We start from the raw sequence: 22,472 nt of genomic DNA on the forward strand, positions 1-22,472 counted from the left end.
AGCAAAATGTGGCAACCATATTTGGGCCGGAGCTGGCTAACATTTGGTCCTCTGATGCCAGAACACAGATGAGTGCATTAACATTTAGCTGCAACTGGTTCTGGCTGGCTACCTGGGATATTTACTGTAAATGAATGAGAACACATTCAGGAGGATTGGCAGCCTCTATCGAACGCTACATTCATGTTGTGTGCCACAGGCTCAAAGCTGACTTGAGATGTGCTAGATTGCTTTGTAACACAAATCAGGAAGATATTAATGTTCTTCCAGCACAAACAGAACTAATGCTTCAGAGTTTTTCACAAAGGCAGATGGTAGAAAGAGCGAAAGACAGATGGAAAAATCACTTTCTAGCTCTAGTTTATCCTCTTCAGAAAAGTAGAAGAGAAAATATTTGTCTAAAGAGGCACCATCTTCTTAATTGAGAGGAAGTGTTGCTTCCTCTCAAAAAGATTAAAGTTTATTGGTTTTTGGGAAATAGGGGCTTAATTTAGAGAAACATTAGCAGTGACAGCATCACTGGTGCGAGGCTCACATTACCAATCATCTCTACCATGGTGTCATTTGTTTACAGTAATTATACAAGGGTATCACAAATAGTTGGCAATGACTGATGTTTAAAAAGCACCTAGATTTTCAAGCATATCTAGAGGAGTAGCTACCTTTTCATGAGACAATTTCATATTTTTTAATACTGAATTAAGGCATCATAAGGTCTGCATACTGTCATGAAGGTCTCCTCAGCTTTCTTCAATAAGAGAGTGGGGGGTAAAGAATGAAACATAGCAATGCACTTAGAAAACTACATCACATATAATATAGACAGTTATTCTTAATTCTGCTCTTCCAGCACGGAATAATGAAGACTCCAGGGATATTGTGACCTCAAAGGTAGAATAAGGATCAAAGGTCATACAAGACAGGCAGCTCATCATGATAATCATCTCACTGCTTCAACATTTATGACTTCTGGGATGGATTGCTGTGACTCAATGTTTCTCTTTTTTTTTTGACTCTCCCACTAGGTGACAGTATTTTGTGAATCCTAATATATCTGATGGGTATGAGATACGCTGCATTTAAAAAGTTCTGAGGGGGCTGGGTTTTTTTTTTTTTTTTTGTCTTTCCAAAACCAAAAACACAACAAAAAAAGTGAAATGTGGATTAAACAGTGTATTTACAGTTTATTTACTCTAAAGTTAGGAGCAATTGTTAGCATGTCCGACTAAATAGCTTACTACCTACGTAACCAAATTTCCAAGGAGCACATCGTTAACTAACTACATTAGTTTGTGGGTTACACGCTAAGTGAAAAAAAGTTCTCTTAATAACCTCACAGTAGTATTAGTAGTATAGTAGCCGGTCCTGCATGATATCAGAGTTTAAGCTAACGTTAGGTACTCTGTCCTGCTCTTGGATTTGGGGAAGTTTACACTTCAGCAACCCTAGCCAATGTAAGGCGAGTTAGCGGTATGTTTGCCAAACACATCAGTTAGACCTCATCCTAAAAGTCTTGGCTCTTGTGACGTTAAAAGTGTGTTTGAAAAAACAAAAAAAGTATGTAAGCTAAAACAGGGTTGTTAATAATAAGTCTGATCTTACATTTTTCCTTTTTATACTTAGCCACACTGCAATACAAAAACAATGATGTTTCTTTATTTTGCGTTACATGTCATGGATCAGCAACTATTGAAGATTTTGATTTTTTGCCTGGGACATGAAGCTTTAGCCTCAGTAACACGATATAGAGTGTATTTTTAAGAACCCTTTTACAGGATTCTTGTTTAAAAACAAGTAAGCTGAAAACATTAAAAAATCATGACTTTCTCTCTCCACAAGCTACCCAGAGCCGCTGAAGCTACAATGTTGTTGTTTCATACATAGATTTATAAAGTACCAGATTTAGTCACACAAGCAATGCTCGTTCTTTTGCTTCCAGGCTGATAAAAGGACCAGGAGTCCCCGGATAAAAAACATCAGGTAAGCTAACGTTACAAGGGACGGCAATGTTAGTGTTGGAGACGTATATTGTGCGAGCGAGAGATGTAGTTCACTGAGCAGTTTCCCACAAAACCAAATGGTACTACGACAAACTGCGACTTTTTAAATTGACAAACATCATATGTGTAATTCATGGCACAATTCAAAACATTTTTGTCTCTCGCTGTTGACTACCGTACATATTTTTTCCGAAATAAGGTTAAGGAAATAAGGTTCCATGGGGGAGACAGGAAGGGGAGGGACCTCGCCTCTCTATAGCTACAGCTTGATAAAATCTGCAGTTGTCATTTCAAGTTGATGGTCGTCAGTTGAAAATGAGCAGCCTGCCTTTGTCTACCGCTGTCTGAAGTGTTTTAAAAATTATTATGAATATCGAGTAAATCTGCCATCATTTTCACAATAAACGGCATTTAAATGTGGTGCGAGAATGGAAAGCTTGACAGGTGTAGCAACAGTAACTGCTACGAATGGTCACTTCTCTCAAACCCACATAATATTTTACATTATACCTTTTAAATATATTACTTCATAAATTAAGAGGGACTTTATGACGTAATGATTAGGTTTTTTTTCTGGTCAGGAAACTTATTTTGATCTCTAAATGACCTCTTGTTCTTTATTATATAGAATCAACACACACCCACGAAGCGATGATGGCTTCATTGATTATTATTATTATTTAGATTAATACACTGTAGTTGTGAACACAAACATTAAACACTGCAGAAATAATCAGCTGTCACCAGAAATATGGCAGAAATATATGTGGATTTGTGGAGAATTTATGGCAGTCATTTAGGGAGAGGTTTACTGTTGCAGGAGCTGGGGAGGAAACGCAAGGCTGATGAAAAATAGTCTGTCAATCTGTCTGCCCTGGGTAGAATCTCAAACCCAGGAATCTGACGGTAAGAATGAAATATTATGTGAAGTGTGAAATATTCCAGTGGTGAAATATTCTGCTTTGTCTGTCCTTATTATCCATCTCTCTCTGTCTGCCCCTATCCTTCTCTTTTGTCTCACTTTCTACCTTTCTCTCCACCTACTGCTCTCTTCATCTCTCTGCTCTCCCAGTCTCTCTTTGTCTCTTTTTGTCTGTCTCTTTCTCTCAGTGCTGCAGGGAGTCATTCAGCATTAAATTAGTCACAGTTTTCACAACAAAGACACGAAAAGAGTGGAGAGTAAGTAGAGGGTGAAAGGGCATGACCCATCTTTATGTTTTTTAGGTTTCTGATTTATATTCAATTAAGATTCTTGTAGATAAAGAGCGAAGTAAAATAACAAGTGACGTAATTAAGAAAAGGGTAGTGAAAGTCACTACAACTCAACACACAGCACCCCTGGGAAATACTGTAAAAAGTGATGTGGAGCACAAGCCTATATAAAAATCTTAAGAGCTCATCAACTCATGGGTGTGTTTAAATAGAACAAGCTCAGCTCTCATAAACATTAAGAAGGCTGTGAATAGGAGGGAACCAAATTAATTTGATCTGACTTTAACTGAAATGAAAGTAGAGACACTGAGTTTTATTTCATTTAATTTGTGTGGCAGAGAGGGCGATTGATTCTTAGCACAAGCTATGGAGTTATCAGGGCTGAGGATACAAAAGCTTACTCAAATAAAAGTGGATGGAAAGAACAGATCATAGCGCATTTGGTCTGCTAGGAATCGGGTGGATTTGCACCACATTTGATTTGCTGTTTCCAACTAGCAAAATTTGATAACCAGGAAGTTAATACGGTCATTGTAATCTTTATACATTGTATGTGCAGGTCTTGAATTGTCTTAAAAAGCATTGAATTCGGTTTCTTCAATAAAAGGCCTTAGAAGGTATTCAAAAAGTCGTTCATATTTCTCTTGCCAGCTGTAGGCAGTAATGTAAGTTATTGCACTTAATATGGGCTGTCGAGAGACATTTTATATCTATGAACTCAAAGATAGTTGGAAAAGGATTGTTGCAATGTTGGATTGTGCTGCAGGAGTCCTTTATGGTTGAGCTTCAGACAGCACCATCAGACCTGTAGCAAACACTGTCACTACTGCTATCTGTAGTGTCTGGGAAGCTCAATGACTGATAGTGGACAAGTGTCGATTTTAGCAAAACTTGAAATTAAATAAATTAATGAAATAAAATTTAAAAAATGAAAATAAATAAATTAATCATTTTTCATTGATTAATACTTCAGTCTATTTTCTGCTGCGTATCTGGGTCCAGGTCAAGTTAGTTTTAATTAATTATATCATTAAAGCTTAGAAATACTGAATGTGATGTGATAATAAATAATTCTAGGCCATATTGCCCCTCCTGGTTTTCCATCATACTTTCATATTTTGGCTGGTAGGATTGTGAAACAGGTTTTAAATTGCATTGTATGTGGTATTCAAAAGACCATTGTGTAAGGATCACAGATAAAATCTGATGATGCAAAGTTTCCCTTAATATAAATGTAATAAGTTTAATTTATGATTTGTTGATTGAAAAAGGAGTTACTCCAAAATGCATTGATAAAATAATAGTTATTGAAGAAATCAAGAATCAAGATATACTTAGAAAAAAGTTCAGAATGGCAAGTTCTAGGTAATTTTTTTTCGTGTAGAATCACACATGTGTCATTAAAAAGAATTATAAATTAAGAAATAAATAAAAATTAAAAAGAGAGAATACAATTACTGAAATGGAAAAAAAGAACAAAAATGCAAGTTCAAATAACAATTAAGTGTTCCATTCCTTATCAACACAGAAGGCTATAAATAGGGAACAATAAACAACAGAACACAGCAGCAAGAAATGCTTTTTCTTTCTTCTGTAATAAAGCATTTTCAATGTAAATTTACAGTACTGCTGTATGCGAGTGTGAGACATTGTAATCTAAATGTTATTTTAACACATTTTCAAAACTCCATTCCTTTGACAAGGCAGTGTTGGACAAACTCCACTCAACACATCACAGCTGGATTCGGTCTCGATCGGGTTTGACTCACTGTGCTATTGTTACAGTCCTTCTACTCAGGCACATTTTTAGCATTAGAAGTGACAACCCCCTGATTTGCCTCCCCATGTCAGATTTACATCATTTGAATTACAGGAGCAGCAATTCTGCACCAGTCTGGGTCCAGTGTGGAGATTAGTTTTCCTGTGAAGACTTCAGATTCATTCATTCATTCATTAAGCTTCTCTTTAATGAATCTATTTGGACGTATTGGTCAAAAACGAGATGACTCTCAATGATCAGCACTGGAGTCATGGTGCAGTGAGCAGGGAGCTGTCCGTGGTCCTGATCAGACACTGTTGTCCGTGGTACTGACAGCAACACAGCAACGCTTGGCTGCCTTTATCCAGGTGCAGCACAAAAGCACTAACACCTTCTGCAAGCTTTTTGCTGATGTAATTGATCGTGTCATCTCTTTCCTCTCAGGGTGAATCCCATCCCACTTTCCAACACATCAGCCCTGTGCCTGCCAACCTGATACACAGTCACGCCATATACTGAGTTAATTCAAAAGCTTGCTCCTGAACAAGATGAAAGATTGTATTTGTGCCAGTGACTTGAACCGATTCCCTCGACACTGTGACACTTGATGTGCTGTAGCTTCTTTGTTACAGGAATTTTAGTAGGAAATAAGATTTTCCGCACTTTTCAGCTAACCAGAAAGCATGAGAAAGTCTCTGGAACTTTTTGAGAGGCAAACATTTTGTGAAGCGCCCACCCACACACGTACCCCTTCCTCCCTCCCTCCCTGTACCACACACTCATCTATGTGTGCATGCATATGCACAGACTCACACACAAAATAACACAGACAGAATAATAAAAATACCTCTGCACTCATGCTGAGATGAGAGCTTGCAAGTGGAAAATAATGACATCTATTGGGAGTCAAGCATCCCTCTGTGCAACACACAGAGATATACACACAAGAATGCACATGTGCACACAGAAGTTGATAAATACACTAATTTTCCTGCTCCTGTTGGATAGAAACAGTTCTGCCAGTCTTTTCAGTTCGAGTTAACTCAGTGTGTGTTTGTCTGGCACATAACTGTTAGTGGTGTGGAAATTAACAGGACGTCTCTGTGTCACCTGTGGTACCTGATGAGGCATTTCTTGGCTCAGGGATTCAGCGCTGGTTGTGTTGTGCCAGTTTTCTGAGACATGTGCTGTGACTACAAAAGAAATGAATCTGCCGAATGTTATTGCAGCTAACTTGCATGCACTGGAAAGAGTAATTTGATAATATAGAGTTCCAGTAGGTGTCCAGTCTATTTTTTAATTTGATGGGTTGTGCATCACCAAGTCTTCTCTCCTGCTGGTGCCTCCAAAAGCAGAATAATCCCAACTGCAACGTAAAGATAAGGATTCACTGTACGCCAGGGGATAATCTCCTGATACTGTGTTGTGTAGCAGCGGGGTGTGCAGTACAGGTAGTCATTCAAAAAACCCATTACCTGGCAAGTAGACAGCCTTAGTACTGAGGGATTTTCCAAATTATTGCACCTGAGAGAGGCAGGGGTTACCAACAGCAGTGCAATAGGGGATAGCTCTTCCCTGAGTGAGTCACTATGAGATTTGGAAGCAGAAACAGATTAGAGTAGTGAGTTGGACGGGTTGTATTTGTACAGGTTTTCATTCCAGCTGGTCAACCAGAGGAGAACTTAGCTGCTGTAATGTATTGCTGGGTGTATAATGCATCTCAGTTAGTACATGTTTGGAGACCACTGGCTTATAGTTTGTTCTGGCAATTTCATTTTGCATAGTTGTATGAAAGGACTACTATCAGGTTCAAGTTTATTCTTGACCTTGGAAACAGCAGTTGAGAAAATAATCTTGCATTAAGATTCATATCCTGAGTTTTAGTCCCTAGTATGGGTCAAGCTCCAAAAATGCCGGATCCAATATTTCCCATAATACAACCAATGGCATATTTTCATTAGACTCACCCTGCAAATCTCCCATTACATGCCCACAGCTTTCAAACTGCACACCTCCAGCTTTTAACTCAGACTTTATTTTATAAATTTGAAGTCTCTAAGTACAGGTTGATTTAACCTTGATGGCATCACTAGGGTTAGGCTGTGTTTAGACTAACTTCAGCCCTGCATTTAAAAAAAAACTATTCATTCATTTGAATGAGGCCAGTCCACTGACACACAAATGCAAATGGGTTCCGGCAAAAAACGCTGGATCGTCCGGCAAAAAGTTGAACCTGGCTCAACTTTTGCCACAATGCAATGCAATGTCATTCAACAAGTTGCTGTGTTGGCCAATCCCATTCCTGCAAGCACATTTCTACAGTTTGTCTCACAGTTGTCACTGCAAAAGATAAACTGATTATGATAGTGACAACTTTCCAGAGTCTCTGAGCATTATAAACTGCTGAAGGACAAAGCAGGAAATGAGCAAACTTTTCAATCATGCTCGATTTGTCCTTTAACATTGACCTCAATGATTGAAGCAGCGATTCTCCAAGCATCATTTTATTCCTGTAGCCTTTCGAATCAAAGTAGTAGAGAACTGGGAAGCTTTGAATGGTTGTAATCAGCTTCTCGTCCATTTTGCAGCCGCCATTGCTCATGACACAAAATTATAGTGATGGGGATACAAAGAAGTGTGAGAATTTGATTGGCTGTTGATGGCCCATTGATTCAGAAAAGTTCAGTTGTGGCCAACTTTTTGTTTGGCTTTTGACAAGATTGTTTATCATCCACACACAGGCCACGTTTGGTTACTCAGCGCTAGGAAATTAATAGTTTCCCAGTGACTTGTTGATCATGTTGCTTGCAGTGTGAATGCAGGGTTATGGGAGGAATATAATGGTATTTGTCACAGCAGTAAAAGGCAGCAATTAAGTGTGTGTGTGTGTGTGTGTGTGTGTGTGTGTGTGTGTGTGTGTGTGTGTGTGTGTGTGTGTGTGTGTGTGTGTACATGTATGAATACTTAAAACTGAGAGCCACAAGCCACCAACACAATAAATTAACTAAACAAATGAAGCAAAAAATGAACAAGCCAAGCAAAAAAACCTCCATCACGTTATCACTCTGTCTTTATGTCTATGTGTAGTTCTCTTTATCACTCCTAATCAGTGTATTAGTCAACTTTTACCGTTACATTCAGTGTTTTCAAACCTTGTTAATGTCCCACTGTAGAGTGTTTTTGGGTGTGTTTTGGAATAGCACGGTACAGCCTGTGCTCTGAGTCAGCAGACAAGAGTGGAACTGAATGTTAAAATGACTAAATGTTAAATGCCAGCTCAGTAATGAGAAACTGTCTAAAGCTGTCAGAGGCACCCCGGACCAAATGCTCCAGTTTGATTAAGACACCTATCGTCTCACAAACAGAAAACAGACTGCGCTCTAAAAAGGTCAGCTTTTCAGAAATTGAGAAACATTTGTTCATTTACCCAGTGAGATCTCTGCAAAATCTTAAAATCTTATCTTTGGACACATTAAAGTTTTATTCCTTCAGATTTCAGTCCTGGTTAATTGGGCGACACACGTGGTAACAGCAAGTGTGGTTTACTACAGCAAACACCCCTTGAGCAGCTGCTTTGTCAGAAATACAACAGCAGAGCAACTGGTGTATCTGTTTGCTGATACACCAGCCAAACAAACTCACATTGTTGTAATAAAGAAGTCAGTCAATAATTGCCCTTTTTCCATCATCCATGAGCAATGCTGACCTGATGTCATGCTGCACACAGTAGTTTTCCACACAACACCAGAGCACAGTGAAGTTGGTTACTGTGCTGAGGAGTTGGAGGTGTGCAGCCTGTCAAGCAGCTCAACAGTCAAAATATAATAGTGTTTTACAGTCATGTGAGAAAGAATGTTGGAAAGGAATCGTGCAGAGGTGAAAAGAGAGACTGAAAACACCAGAACATTCTTCTATCCAAAGTAGGAACGATTCTCTCACACGCATTCACTCTTTCTGATTGGTACTTTATCTGCTCTTTTTGAGATTATACTTCATAACATTCAATGTCATTATATCACACAAAATGTAAGGTATTTTGCACCCACTTGCAGTACCTGTCTTTTAAATATGGGTTAAAATAGCCAAACAAATTAGTTGATATCAAGATCAAGATAAAAACAACAACAGGACAGATTAAACAGTCTGAGTTCCTAAAAAGGTTCATGGAAAAGGTCCTGCAGTTAAAAAGGGCCATTTAAACCCAAGTTTTTACAGCTTTCTTGGACATTTTCCATTGTACACACTGATTATTAGAGGTTTTGTTCTGCTTGTTATGTCTCGAGACTGTCCTCCCTAGAAGAAAGACAGCATAATTCGTTTCAGCAACCATGCTGAACCATGAAGACGAAGCTCCTTAATGAAGGAGTCATTTTAATCCAAACCATGTTTCCCTAATCTTAACAAAGTGCTAATTTTAAACACAGACCATAATCTATCTGAGTCTAACCAAGTTGTTTTAAAAAAATAAAAATCCTGCATTGTTTACATCCACAATTTGTTGCCTTTGTTGGTGCATCGCTGCATTTCTTTGCTCCATAGCACTACCAGTGGTCCAAAACGCTACAGGGTACCTTTAATAACCACAATATTCTCACATAAAACAGATTTATTTTTCTGCATTGACTTGTAATGGTTTTGGAAGGCACAGACAAGTGATGTCGACCTGCCGATAAGGGCATCAGATCAGAAAACGTTTCTATGTGTTGTTCTGGACAAACGACATATTTTGTTGTTTAATTTGGAGGACTTGTTGGGGTCTCTCTTCCACATACCATTCTTTGTGTTGTGCTTTGTTTTGCCCCCCTGCTGTTTTGCATACTGTATTGCATAATTTTGTTCTCTGATTGATTATTGATTGGTTAGATGTACAAAACCTCTTTCTTGTGACTGTGTTGTGATGAAGGGCTTTATAAATAAATTATACTGAACTTGAACTGATTATGTTCTGTTCATATACACTCTACAGCCATATTTTATTCAGTTTGATAGTATTGTACAGTATGTTTCCAATCTTATTGTATTCTGTTTGATATCGCTTTGTTTATCATCTGGCTTCAACCAGCAGTTCAGACCAGCTCCACGATGGCCATATAAAATCTTTCCCTATGTTTAATTCTACTTTTTTTGGCCTTTTTTGTTAAATTTCAGTCTGACCAGAAAACAGACGCATCTTGGTTTCTCAGTGGACGATTCTCATCTGAGTAACCCAGCGGGAAACTCCTACTCTGGTAGTCGGCGAGCTCTTTTATCAAGGCCGGGGAAGCTACTTTGATTTAGCAGACAACACAGAGTCGGTAATGATGTTCTCAGTGGAGCACTCCCTCTAGAGTGATTGTGGGCCATGTTTGTTGGTGTTGTTCAGATGCATCAGTCTCACCGCTGAATGGAGTGGACTCCTGCTGCCACTGTTCAGCATTCAAATTATCTTCCAGTCAATTAGTCACAAAGTTGAGAAGCAAAACTGACGGAGGAAGTTTTTTTATTTTCAGAATGACCTAAATCTGTTATTTTAAAGAAGTGACATGTAGTCTCTGACCAAAAAGCACAAAGTCACCAGAGCAGACAGATAAAACCCCCGCCGTGTTGCTTAGAATTTGAGTCCACTTTTCATTTCAGAGGGGGTGGGGGGTTATTTTAAGGGTCTGTTGTTTTTTTTAAAATAAAGTATGAACACACGCGCGCATGTACACACCCTCTCGCATATATACACATCCCCTCTCTCACTGACGACTGTAGAAAAACCTCCTTAAGATCAAAGACTTGTTTCTCTTAATTACTCTGTTGCTGCAGTCCTATCCTGCCCTCACACGCACGCACGCACACACACACACACACACACACACACACACACAAGCAAAGCAAAGCAGAAAACTAATTAGACTGGTTATTTTTAAACCAGGATCACTTTCAGAGAGTGTTTTCTGTGTGTGTGTTCAGGATCAGGGCTATATAACCTATAACCTTATATCACTATATATGGTTATTTCCAAGTCATCACTTGTCTTATGACCTAAAGGTGGATCATACATAGTGATGGAGAGTAACTCATTTACTCAGGTGCTTACTTACACATTTGGATTATTATCTCTGTACTTTGCACATAGTATTTGAGAGAGAGAGAGCAGGTTACATTGCCCTGACCAAAGACCAATGCTACAAAAAACAGTAATGTATAGAGCCATATCTCTGCTTTATAACTCAAGAAACTACAACTTAGGTTTTAAGAAGCAGCTAAAGAGGTTATTCTTGAATACAGGCCTGCAAAATGAATAAGCAAAGTTGGTTTCTTCTTTGCAATATTGATGTTTAAATGAATTGAGATTGTTACTGTTGTTGTGTTTTACTTGTCAACCCATTTAAATTGTTCTATTTTGATGTTTTGTATATGTATGTTTTTTTTAAGTAATTGTATTGTTGGATGCAATGGTAATGTTGTAACTAAACTATTTTAGTTAGTTGGTAAACAATTGGTTATTGTATATAGTGTAAGTGCAAACCTTATTGATTATATGTATTTTATTTGAATATGGACCCCAGAAATAAAGTTATGATCAAGTAATAATAAAGTTTATTTGTATAGCACTTGTCAAAACCAATGTTACTTAGGCATAGATGCATCAGTATTAACAGTATTTCAGTAGAGATGGGCGATTACTATTTTAACGATACCGATACAGATACCGATACTGATCATTTCTTAAATGGGTATGTGATTTTTCAAAATAATGGTCATTTTTAGAAATAAAAGATCATTGCAAAAGTTTAAAGAGAGCGGCTGGGCGCTCGGTTCTCATGTCACATAGGTTTCCACAGTCATCTTACACAGGCCAGCTAAATATGTCAGGGCTGTGTATTGGTACACAAACATTATACAAAAGTACTGAAAACGTTTGGACGTGATGCAGACTAATTTTATTATCAATATTTTTTAAAGGAATCGATTCCAAATGAGTAGCTTGTGAGTACTGAAGTATCGATCCCACAGTATAGATCCATCCATCCCTATATTTCAATCAGAGGGGCCAGTTTTCTGCAGAATTAGTACTTTTGATACTTTAAGTAAATTTAGCTGATAATAATTCAGCACTTCTACATTGTGGTATTGTACTTATATAAAGGATCAGAGTAATTTTTCCACCACTGGTGATATGTCAAATAAAAAACCTCCAAAATGATTTTATAGATGTTGTTTTTAGTCTATCTACTGTGTTGTTTTGTTTCTCTGTGTCTCTGCAATGCAAGATAAAGTGGGGATTAAAACATGACACATGCTGGTGGAAAAATCTACATATTAGCTTGCAAAATCTTTTTGGGGATCACATTTATGCGTCCCCAGAGAAGGAGAAAATAGTTCTGTTTAGCCCAGTAGTTTTGTCAAACTTTTTGGCTCATTTGCAACCTCCAAAACAAGACGTGCATGCTGATGTATGTGAGCTTGTGTGGAATAGTGGCACCAGACAACTGACAACGACTTTTCTTTGACTTATTCTACTGTGGCTTTGGTACACCTGCACATAATTTCAAGGCACTTTTGCATGTGTGTGGATGTGCACGCATGTGTGTAAATCCCATCTTTTTATGTGAAATGCAATTCTGCCATGCCACTGGGAGGTGAAATCATGTTAGATCAGGTCTTTCACACATGAGTAGAGAGACTCACGTCAAGTCAACGCTCATCCCAGATGACTTATGCCTGACAACCATGTGGGTTTTAGCCTGTTTTCTTCTGCTCATTAAAGCCTCAGTAACCTGTGTGTGTGAAGATGTGTGAATCTGACTATTCTGTATCAAAAACAGTCCCTACACACCAAAACGACAATGTGTATGTTCTTTGTACTTGCCAACAAAGGACTATGTCTTTCTCTCATTCGCCAACATGGTGGCATGTAGATGGCACACCTGCCACTTCAAAGCCCTAGCCAGATGTGAAAGCACAGGGACTGGCTACACAGGGACCCACAGTGGGAGGTACCCACACAGTTCACTAGCATTATTCACACATGATAATTATACATGCAGAAACATAATGGATGGAGCTCATTACAATGCTGTAAATCATGCACCAGCCCCATTTCTTCACCTGTGGTCCCACTTTGATGGTCCAACATGCAGCAACCTCTTCAAATAAGCAATTGTTTTTAAATGTTTGAGACACTCAAGTGGTGTCTTTTAGCACTGCTATTACAAATCTGTGTGTCAGGTTTGAATACTTGTTAGACATAGACATGTGCTCAGTTGAAGTGTTCAAACTGTCAGGTAAAAGATCAGTGTGTAATGTCTGATTTTCTTTGTTGCTGCCTTAGGGGACGAAATTAAAGTCATATTTCACTTTGCTAGAATACTTTCTTGTACCTGTAGTCAGAGTAAATTCCTGGCATTCATTTTTAAAACATGGACCAAACATTGTATTTCACATTTATTCCTGACAAAGAAAGAAGATAGTCCAAAGAACATTAATTTAATCTTTATCCAGTTTCATACTGTTTTCTTTATAGATTTGTGAAGTACCATACATTTTTTCCAAAGACAATGCAATGTGGCTCACAGTTGAAGGACTTCTACAGCTTGAATGGGCATGAAACTCACAGTTAAATAATCAGTACAACAGATACACAAATGCTTCAGAAAATATCTGCTTCCAAGGTGCATTTTGGGAAGAAACATCCAATCACTGAGCTTAAAATTCTCACATGCACTGGTTACGGCGGGTGGAAGCTAAAATGTATGAATACACAATCTGCAGCTTAAGTCAATTCAGTTTTTTTTCTGAGTCAATTTTGGATTAATTCAGCAGCTATGTTGTTGTGTTTTGTTCTCAAATTCAACAACGAAGCATTTTGAATTCACTACCACTCTGATTCGCACCTCTGACTGGTTTCTTCTCCATGGCAACGGTGGCTGAGTCTCACGGGTACTGTAGTATTTAGACCTGTCCACCATGCCAAAATGACAGACAAACCAGGATTTCTCAGAAACAAAGTTGAAATAATTAAAACTGGTCATAATATAAAAAAATAGCATGATCTTTACATTATCCGAGAGAGTCCCATGTTTCTATGTTCCGTAACATTGTGGATATATGAAAAATTTGATATGGAAACAGAGAATGGGGAAAAACACTTCCAGAACCAGCTGCTCATCCCACTTCGCAACTCTATTACTATCGTGATCATGGCAATGATCAAGATAGAGTAGCAAAACTGAGTTATTTCAGGTATCCAAGGTTCCAAGGTATTTTATTTCAATGATATGTCCAGAAGTCAGCTCACTCCTTTCTCCATGTTTGGCATCAGCCAAAGGGAGGCTCATCTCTGCACCAGAATCATGTTACATGGGAGGGTTCATTAGGATTACAGGGACCCTGTTTGCCCGTTGGACCATCCTTTCCTCTCTCTTCCTCCAACCAACACCCTATCCGCCTCCGCTTGCTTGCCACAGTCACGTATTCCTTTTTAATACCACAAACCACTTCCCATTTCAGGGTTGATAAAGCTGCAGAACTGTTCCTCTCAAGAGCCACTGAGGTGTGTGTGTGTGTGTGTGTGTGTGTGTGTGTGTGTGTGTGTGTGTGTGTGTGTGTGTGTGGAGTGTTTTTCTTATCCATTAATGCTTAATATCATTCACAGAGGGCACAGCTCTCAATTTCCTCTCCTACAGCATTTAAGTGTTGAAACATCTATGATTGAAGTGTTGAAATGACTACATCATCGTGTTCTTTGCATGCCACTCATGTGCATCCTGACTTGGGACAACCACTTCAGTGATATCATGGAAGGTGTGCACGCACATCTTAAAATGGATTTCATGTTTGGCTCTGAAACGCTATGTGCAACTGTTACAATGTAAATGTGTTCTATATTTGGAGTGTGTGTGTGAGCTTGTGCATTTTGATGGAAGTTGTTACATATTTATGGCAGTCCCACTTTGGCTAAAACAACAAGGTTTTGATATTCCTTAGTTCATGGCATGCATTATAACACTGTCATGCCGAGGGTCTTTATTCAAGTGAAGAGAATCAGACAGGCAGAAAACTGGAAAGAGAAAGGAATGACACGTAACACACACACATGCACACACGTAACTTCACACAAACAACTGCATGTACACACACACAATCAGCCACACATGCACTGACACTCTTTCCTTGTTTCAGTCATTCTTTGGCTGGCATTTCCTAGGGTTTCTCTCTCTGCATGAGCTTTTCACACCTCCTCTCTCCCAGGCTGCGAGCAACACTGATCTGATGGGCAGAAAGAGAGAGAGAGGGAGTCAGGCAGAAAGAGAGAGAGAGAGAGTGCAATCAGGCAGATAGTTGGTCAGAGGCAGCCAAGCAAAGAGTGGTAGTCAGACAAAGAGACAGACTGTGTGGGAGTGGTGCTGGGTCCTGAATTTTTATTTTACCCTAACCAGCTGTCTTCATTCAAACATCAAACCAGGATCAATCCAGCTGAAGTGAAGGAAAGGTGAAGTTCAAGTGACCGGAGGTGAGCGTTCTTGAATGCTGGTGAAAACTGGACATGATCTTTAACTCTTCAGTTTCCTCTAGTTAGATTAAATTATATAATTTAAAGAGCAACTTAATACCAGAGCACCAGCTGAAATTTTTGTTTTTGTTGATGGTCTAACTTCTCACCTTGTGACATCACTATTTGGTGTAGATCCAAGGATAATCAGACCCGATCAATTTCCTGCACTTAACAGTTCACACACTCCATTTTGCCTCAAAAGACAAATTATTCTCTTGTGATGATTATTATGACACACTGCATGGTCAGAGCAGCTATCGAGTCGATCCACTCGGGTATTACACATATTGACACACAGACCCGAGATCTGCACTAATACAACGGGAACCCACCTGACCTGATTAGACTGAATATAATGAGGACCTGGCTAGGGTCATGTCTTGGCTACTAGGAACTGAGTGGATCTGTGAGTAGCCTACTTCTAGTCAGGTGCAGATCACTTTCGAAAAACATTTCATCCAGAGGGGGCAGGGAAACACTGCTCTTACAGCCTGGTATTAAAGGTACCTTGTGGAGTTTTCTTCTAAAAAATATGAAATAATGAAATGTTGTGTTTACATTTAGTGTTCCTCACTTAAATGCATTGTGTATCAGGCCCAGTCAGTCCTCACCAAAAAAACATCCATATAGGTTGTTTGAGCCAGCAGTTTATCGTGACCCATGCTTACATTTATGTGATGCCACCTCTAGTGGTCGTGGTAATTATTACGGGTGCAAACCAAGAAGTCAGGTGACATGGTATAAAGACCTAGAAAGTCCACTTGTGGAGATTGTGGGGTGGTTGGATGGCACAAACAAAGAAAGGACTTTCACTCAGGAGACTGTGGTTCATGTTCCGTGTGAAACCAAAAGTCAACATTGATTATTTAAAGTTTTAAGTTACATAACATTACGTACGGGACTTGCATAACTTATGTTAGCTACGTAACTTACGTAACATACTTATTTGAACCCAAACCATGATCTTTGCCTAAACCTAACCAAGTAGTTTTTTGCAAGCATTTCACAACGTAAACCATGTGTTTAACGTGACGTAAGTCACGTGATTTACGTGACGTACACTTGCAGCCAGTCCTCACCTTACAGCCCATCCTCAACTGCCACCAGTGGGAACACTCATTTAGGAAAAGCTCCTGTGGGTCGTATTAGAGGGTAGGAACAAATGACCTGCGTGGTCGTATGAGAACGTGTTGATCAGGCCTTACAAACGTGTTGAATGCATTTCCTTATTCACGAAACATTTTCAAAATCTTTTCTGTATATGAAAACTGCATTGTTTTCATCCGTGTTTGCTAGCTTGCTGTCTTCTTCATCCCTGCATTTTGGTGGCGCATTGCTACTTTTCTTTGGCGCATTTCAAGTTACTCTTAAAGTGGCCATCTTCAAGATTTCAGTTTATTCACACTGGTGGTTGACTCATGGTAACTATCACTGTTCATTGCTGACTGGTCAGCCGCTCCTCTGATTATTCCAGAAAAATGGAAATGTAAAATATATCACTTCTAGTTAGTGACAGATTTTATTTAAAGAAGACAACAAGTGCTTAGAACAGAAGATGTACAGGCTTTGTATTTATACCTGGTATAAGTTGTCACCGTTGTGTTATATCAATCTGAGATAAAGAACAGGAAAAATGGTATTTTTTAAAATGAAAATGTCACAAAATATTGCTGGGAAGCATGGAACAGGCATCTGCACAGCAGGAGGCTGTTGCAAGACACACAAACAGAATTAAAACAGAAAAAAAAATTATTTGATGGACATTAAAGAGAGAAAAATGCTAAGTGATTTTCAAAGACTGGGCTGAGACTGAGGTGGATAGCAATAAGATTAAAAGATTACTCTAGAGAAACTGAAAGTGAAAGATAATTGAAATGGCATGCTGCCAAGACATTCCAAGTCTGTGGTATATAAGGTAGTCTGAGAAATACAATGTAGGCTAGCAGATCAGTGGCTTGTTGACAGAAAAGACACAGGTACAACACATCTACTCAACAATCTGAAAAATTACAGTACAGGTTTAGACTTAAACTGAAGAGAACTTATTCTAAAAAAATAGATGCTAAAATGTCCTGGAAGATTTTAAATGTGTGAAAGCTTATTAAAACATCTCACCCTAAAACAAAGACTGCACCTCAGACGCTGGAGCAGATGGACATAAAAGGGATGAGAGGTGTAAAGTCTAGAAATATGAAAGTTAAAAAATGGTTAGTCATCATGAAGCTAAACACGGATGGGGAGCATGCACATACAGACACACACACACACATGCACACATTCTCACACATACCCAGACGTACACACACACACACACACACACACACACATGCACCCACATGTGCACACACACACACACACACAGGCTGAGACATCCAGAGCATCCTCTGTGTGCCAGGCTCTTCCTCCAGGGTGAGTTAGTGGTGCTTTTAAGTGCCGACATCAAAGAGGCCTGTATGGGAGTATAAATAGGCTTTAGGGCTGGAAAAGTTTTAGCTGTCATGAGTTTGATACCCAGTCGGTTAGACAAGGTCATGCATTGACTCAGTGACTTCTCCGTAACCCCTATCACACATAAAAACATATGAGCACACACACAGAGAAGAGTAGACACAGAGGTAGACAACCACCTGCTCACAGGCTTTCTAACACAGTATGTGCAAATAAACACATGCATCCAAACACATTTGAGCAAATTCAGCATGCACATGTATGCATACACACGCCAGAAATATAAATAGCAAATTGTGGTCAAGACATTTTCTAAATAGCCACAATATTACTGCCAAATAATTTTTTTGTCAACATGACTGCCACTGACGTCCAGCTGGGTAGCGGGGTAGCAGGTGACTGGCCATGATACATCTTAGAGTTGGCCGAGGAGGTAAAATGAGGAGTGGGCAATGCATCATGAGGGCCAGAGTTTGGAGTACCACACATGGCACTTCAATCACATTCAGTGATTGAGCCAGTCGCTCATACTGTGCGTCATCATCCCAGCTCTGGGTTTCTGTAACACACCCTGACATGACTATGTTCCTCTGTATTTTCTCTCTGCGACTTAAACCGATGCACTGTGCTTACATTTACTGCAGTGGTCGTGCAACTCATCTCGTGATGTCTTTAAATCCATTTAGCCAATTCTCTTGTTCTCACTCATTCTAATTTGTATAACAGAAAACTGACTGTGAATGGCAAGCCAAAAGTCGTGTAAAAACTTCAAAGCTGCATGTATTAATATGTGAATCAAATGAATATTTGTGTGGAAGAGGGTCACTTGAGAACAATCACCCAACTCAGTTCTACAGAGCTTTATACCCTCTTTGAGCTCATTGCTTTGGTTTTACAGAACATTTATGTATGGTTGAGTCTCACCGCTCTCAACAACCCAATTTCATTGTTCTCAGCAAACAAGCTCTGGTAATACCACTAAAAAAACATCTTCCATTTTGGATGATTCTGCACCTCACAATTTACATCCAACACCAGCGTCTAGTGCCAATGCAGAAAGTAGTGTGCCCTATACTGTATGTAACTAGGTGGATTGTAAGGGTGTGCAGATTTGAGTCTGACTTTCATGCAGGGGACTAAGGTTCATCTCCTGTTACATACCTTTTATTTTACCAATTAAAATAACTTCAACTAAGTGTTTTAGTTGTCAAGTAACCATACCTTAACCATAGTTTACTTGCTTTAACCACAATCTTTCCTGAATCTTAACCATACCATAATTGTCCATAACCATACCATATTGCAGAAGCAAGAATTTTTAAAACATTTGCATTGGTTGTTAAAAAAAACATAATCCAGGGATTTACAGAATCGTGCAGAGTTGATGTTTTTCTCAGGAGACCAAAACAGTGATAAAACAAGTAATATTAAGTAAGTAATATAGTAAGTAATATTTAGGCTTCCTATTTAATGTAAGTACAGAATTATGTTCATGTAGCATATTTTAAAATATTTATAGTGAAAAAGCAAGATGAGGTAAAAGTAGGTAAATATCAAATTATTGTTTTTTATGTATTTTATTATTCATTGTGGTATTTCATTTCTCTCTTTGTGAAGCATTATGTTTGTTTTGATAAATGTTCTATAAATAAAGTTCTATTATTATTATTATTATGAAACACAGGAACATGATCTTCTATTATGTAAGTTAATATAAGAAGCTGTGCTGTTTTTTAACTTCCAAAACCAAAAAATGCTACAGTACAAATAGTTAAATTTAGAATCACAACTATACTTATAACTATACCATAGAGTTCATCCGTGAAAAATTCGATTTTATGAACAAGACATTTGAGATAAGCAGTATTGCATGTGTTAGCAGTGTTATGGTGCAAAAAGATAAATAATTGATTGAGTTAATTTTATTTCCATTACAACACATGTTGTTAGGAAGCATCCTTGGTGAGCTTGTGAGTGCATTATACATTATAGTGCCAAAGGTTCATAATTCAAGAGTCGAATAACCTAAACATGTTAAAATACAAAAATATCACAAATAATTGCAAAGAAAACCATTAGCTGAAGGTAAAACGTACATTGAAGTGCCAAAGGTTTACAATTCAAGAGAGTATTCTTCTTTCTCTCCTCTTAATTAGAGTACAGTCATCTGCCACTAACTGCGGGCATAAAAACATGAAACTTCTCATATTGCAACTAATGTTTCACTTTGGGTGTCCTGCTCTCATTTACTTCCTGTGGCTGCAGTAAGAGAAGCTGAATACATGACGTGGAAATGAAGAGTCTAAAGCTGATTACTTTATCCAAGTAAAATGACAGGGATTTGTCACCACTGCTGCAGAGAATGCCAATCACCTGTGAAAGCTTTGTTAACGTGAGCTCATAGCTTGACCACTTACAGTGAAATTTAATGGGTTTAACATCAATGTCCATGTTTTGGCCACAACAGTGTAAGAAGCCGGTTTTCCAGGCGAGAAAAAGTTTGAAACCATTTAAATGAGGGAATTATCTGTCTTCCTGCTCTGTCTCCATCCTAATGTCTTCCCTTCTCCGTGCAGACTGTGACCAATAAGATAAGAAAAAAATCCCAACAGCATCTTGTGAAAGAAAAAAAAAACAGAAGAGTGAGAGAGAAGACAAAAGCAAATATAGTGTGTGAATGGAAGCATGTGAGATGGAGATAAAGAGGATGATTTGCAAAAGATAAAGGCTGGCTGCCATCCTGTAATTTTGTTCTCTTCATTCACACGTGTCTGTGAGAGATGGACAAAGTGATGATAAAAGACAAAATGTAAATACTCTGACTGAGACACACAAATCCCAGGTAGAATGTGGTTAGAAAGGGAAAGAGGAGAAATGGCATTGGCCTTATTTTTTCTTAAATGTGCCCTGCAGTAAAGAAACCAATTCTTTTCCTCTCCTACTGGCAGGCGATGTGACACAGGAGGAGATTTCTGCCAGTATTTCCCCCAGAAATGTGTTCTTGGCAAGGTGGAACGGTCTGTGAAACAGCATTTAGACCATGCGATACTGAAATTCTCTGCTGAAAACAATACTAATGAACTTCCCCGAAACGCCATTTATACCATGTCAGAGTAAAACTTTCCACTACAAGTAACTCCAGTGAAACCTTTCAAAACAGCATTTAGACCACATCAAACTGAAATTTCCTCTTCTCTTCCCGTCTCTTCTCCTCTTACCCCTGGCCCATCACTGTACAAAGTGAACAGCAGGAGCCCCAGTGGCAGCAACCCCATGGTATCTGGGCCTGGGCATCACTACAGCGTAGCATCTCTCCGTAGCGAGCAGAAGGGGAGATTACTCTGTACTCACATCAAAGAAGGTTTGTCTAACTTGGGTCTGGCGTTGTGCTGGTAGAGCGAGTCCTTGGAGCAGCCTCGTCGTTCTTATCTCTCCCCCACAGACTCTTTCTGCTTTCTGCTGCAACACAACTAGCTGCCGGTAACATTGACACATGCAGTCATGGCTCTGCACGGTCAAATGTGCACACAGACAAACACAAGTGCACATTCTCTTGTATGAAAACACACGCACAAACTCACACGCATACACAAAGACACACACAACATTGAGGCAGCTCTTTTTTTCTTCTGATATTAGCAGAATTTGTTCTGCTGAGTGAGTCTCTCTCTCTCTCTCTCTCCCTCTCTCTCTCTCTCTCCTTCAGCCTCTGTTGAGAGCTGAACCTGGTTCAGTGAATATTTGATATGTGTTAAATGATTATCCCTGGACAGATTCTTGTAAAAAGAACCCACTACACTTGAATTTCATGTTATATTTTAACTACTCAAAGTGTAGGCATACTTAGCACTGAAGTGAACAAAGGACTTACATGAAACATATAAACAAGCTGTTTTCCTTGATAATCATGGCTTTTATACTTCCTGATTGCTCAAATGATTTAAACCTAAAAATGAATAGCAATTTGAAACACTGTGGTCTACAGCTATGCTAGGGGCTACGTGAGGCTATACTTAGGCACAGTGGTGCTTTGAGCTCATTGCTGATGCCAGCGTGCTTACATGCTCACAATGACAACGCTAACATTCTGATGTTTAGCAGGTGGAGTTTTTTTAACAACTTTTTATAATGTTGGTAGTTTTTCTGTAATAATGCATCATATTTTATAACTAATCTTGTGTTTTATATGTGAAATCTTGATTTGAAATGTAACTAGTATGGCTGGTGTAAAAAGTACAATATTTCCCTCTGAATTGTAGTGGAGTAGAAGTATAAAGTAGCATAAAAGCTAATAAAGTACCTCAAATATGTGCTTAACTACAGTACTTGAGTAAATGAAGTTAGTTATATTCCACCACTGCATTTCACTCAAGTCAGGGGAAAGTCATTAGGATACATTGTCTGGGAACTATGAATTTGTGTACACAATTTTGTGCCAATCCATCTAGTAGTTGCTGAGATATTTCACTGAATACGTGAAAACTTTGACCTGTTGGTGGCGCTACAGGAAAAGTAAGGGGATTACCA

General features: G+C 38.8%; 1 long non-coding RNA gene across 1 annotated transcript; it reads left to right on the top strand.

The window, feature by feature from the left end:
* The first annotated feature begins 988 nt into the window (after positions 1-988).
* LOC122877836 lies at positions 989-4,001 on the top strand. Its single transcript, XR_006378357.1, has 3 exons — positions 989-1,980; positions 2,821-2,906; positions 3,073-4,001. It is a non-coding gene; the product is annotated as an uncharacterized LOC122877836 (long non-coding RNA).
* The last annotated feature ends 18,471 nt before the right edge of the window (positions 4,002-22,472 follow it).

This window comes from Siniperca chuatsi, linkage group LG6 (assembly GCF_020085105.1).
Source record: "Siniperca chuatsi isolate FFG_IHB_CAS linkage group LG6, ASM2008510v1, whole genome shotgun sequence".
NCBI classification, from domain to species: domain Eukaryota; kingdom Metazoa; phylum Chordata; class Actinopteri; order Centrarchiformes; family Sinipercidae; genus Siniperca; species Siniperca chuatsi.